We start from the raw sequence: 2,761 nt of genomic DNA, 5'->3' as shown, positions 1-2,761 counted from the left end.
AAATTGTAGCATAATAACATCTAGGTGCAAAACCAACAAAACTGCAGGTGCAAAAAGAGTGGGCTGCAATTGAGTCATTTTACCTACAATTTTTGTTGTGTTTAGCAACAAAGTTTGTTCCTAAAACATCACACCGCCTAGTAGAGAGGAAACATCAATGTACAAAATGCTGGTACCATGATGCTACTAGAAAGAAGCAGCAACAAGTCCAAGGCTCAAACAAATTAACTCCCTCACTCATTTCCAGCCAAACCTCAGTACCACAGTACCTCATATATAATGCCACATAAATCAAAAGAAAATACACGCTCAAGTCAGGAACACTCGACATTCAGCAACATGTTTTTGTTCACCATGAATCGAACATGTTTTATACATCTACAGAAATAAATTGCATCAAAGCCACCGTTAAGATTACAAAATATTCATAGCAATCTGGAAAACTACAGATGCTGGGGCGGACTTTACATTACCACAACATCTTTGTGTTCTTTGTTGTGAATACATATTTTTGTTCACATCTTCACAGAACACAAGACCATCTTTCAACAAAATGAGCAAGAACAAGATAGTGACCCAGAAAATAAAGAAGAAATTGACCCAAACACATTTCGAACCGTCCCAAAAATGAAGTCAGGACATCATCTTTATTATGTCCTGCTCGCTCCTTTTCCACAGCTCATGTCATCTCATCATGTAATTTAACAAGTGACAAATCACCAACCATATATCTGCAATGTGGACAGTAGAATAGCACTACCGCTCAGGATGTATCTACATCAGCTGCCTGGTTGCCCACGGCCACGGGGTCGACGACGACGGAATGCAGCGCTCCGCACATCTCTCCGCGACTGGATGCCCACATCTGCATCGTTTTCATAAGGCAAAACAAAGAGTTTGTGATGAGAGCTGCATCGGCGAACATAGTTTGGCACTCGCGGCACAATTGAGTTTCAGAGTTTCAGTTAGAGCATCCCTTGCTGTCCGCTAGAGGAGTGTGTAGAGTTTCAGAATTTTTGAGCTCGGTGCCTACTGATTTAGGCTAACCAACCATCTAAGAATTATGTAAAAGTAACTAACAGTAGTACCAGTTTGTAGACAAACTATTTTTACTGAGCTGAAGGTATATATGGATGGTCTAATTTCAAGGCAAATTCACTAGGTATGAAATAAACAGAAGTTCAGAAGAAGCTGGGCAGAAGTGCAAAACTTGAAGAACACTCACCGCCGGAAGATTTTGGAGAAGAATTTCCATAGGAGTGGACGCTGATTTTTTGCTGTAGGGGCCTGGACTTAAAGCTCTAGACTAGGGAGGAAGTTGGAGAAGTTCAGAAGAAGTTGGGGGGTGGGCCGGTCGCCGGAAGGGAACGCGGGGGCGCGCGACTCGGGAGGCGGTCGATCTCGTCGCTGTTGAGGACGTTCCGGCGCCTGGTGTTGACGGGGCCGGCGGTGAAGAGGGCACCGGTGGCGGGGGTCCCTGCCGGTGTGGGAGAGGGGGGGGGGGCGGGGCACCGACAGCGGGGAGGTTCGGGCCACGGCACGACACCGGCGACGGGGAGGTTCGGGGCGGCACGGCACAGGCGATGGGGAGGTTCGGGGCGGCGCGACACCGGCGGTGGGAGGTGAGTGGGTCCAGGGCGGGGCGGGGCATGGGCGGTTAGCGCCGCGGGCGGATCCAGGGGAGGAGGGGCCGCCGGAGGCGGATCCAGGGGGAGAAGGTGGGTCCGCGGGAGGATCCGGTGGTAGAAAGCGGCGCGGTGGCCGGATCGGGGGTCGGAGATGGCGCGGCGGCCGGATCAAGGGTCGAAGGTGGCGCAACGGCCGGTTTCAGGGCGGGTGCGGCGCGGCTCGGTGGTGGAAGCGGGTGGAGGAAGAAGGTGGACGCGGGTGGGGGAGAAAAGGGGCTCTGTTTCTTTTTTTAGTACGGGAACATCCCTTCGGCTCCTAGCACGGTTGTGATCCAAATAACTATTCTAATCTCGGAATTAGAATAGTGTTGTCCTATATAGTAAGAAAGTCGGCACATGGTCCATTTTTGTCGGGAAGCGAAAGAGAAATTATATATATAACCCAAAAATGTGTGCTTGTGGCGCGAGATGGGTGAGACCACATACAAACCACATGCGGATGGCCCTACTATATGTATGAAAAGGATACGTCGTGATATTTAACTACCATTCACAACTTTGATGTGGCATGTGTGCCTCGCAAATTAACCGGACTTCCCCGACCGCAGGGAGGTTGCAGGTAGTGCGAAGTAGCCCCCCCCCCCCAACACACACATGTCGGGGGAGGGCATCTCACCAAGACGTACTGTAACACGGACCAAGCAGAATCCAACTTGGTCGTATAACCTCTCCCGCTCGTTGTTGGTCAAAGTGATGGACGTCCACATGGCCCCGCAAAATGGGCTAGCTTGTCGTCGGTAACCTCGTGAGGGAGTATTGTATGAAGACAAACCCACTCTATGCATGTGGCCCAAGTATGTATATGGAAGTGGTGTGTGTGGTGTTTGAATACCCAATGCGCAAATTTGATGTGGCACCATGCTTTGAAACTGTAAAATCCCCACACTGAGCGAGGGCTCACGATGCGTAGCATGCGCTCAAACTTAATTAGGCTTGGAATGGTCAACCTACTATATGGTAACTCGAAGCAAAGAAGAAGAATCCACCCTGGTAACCTTTCTCGTCGTTGGTCGAAATGATGGACGTCCACGTGGGCCCAGGAATATGTATAGGCTTGCCGCCCATAACCAAGC

The 2,761-nt window shown here is 50.1% G+C and overlaps 1 long non-coding RNA gene across 1 annotated transcript; it reads right to left on the bottom strand.

Annotated features, from left to right (window-relative positions):
* Positions 1 to 330: 330 nt before the first annotated feature.
* Positions 331 to 1,944, bottom strand: LOC123078407 (uncharacterized). Its single transcript, XR_006437436.1, has 2 exons — positions 1,226 to 1,944; positions 331 to 865 (listed from the first exon to the last, which is right to left on the bottom strand). It is a non-coding gene; the product is annotated as an uncharacterized lncRNA (long non-coding RNA).
* Positions 1,945 to 2,761: the final 817 nt, after the last annotated feature.

The sequence above is a fragment of the Triticum aestivum genome, chromosome 3D (assembly GCF_018294505.1).
Source record: "Triticum aestivum cultivar Chinese Spring chromosome 3D, IWGSC CS RefSeq v2.1, whole genome shotgun sequence".
In the NCBI taxonomy this organism is placed as follows: Eukaryota; Viridiplantae; Streptophyta; class Magnoliopsida; order Poales; family Poaceae; genus Triticum; species Triticum aestivum.
Note: the sequence above shows the minus strand (reverse complement) of the source record. Positions and strands in the feature narration are given on the sequence as shown.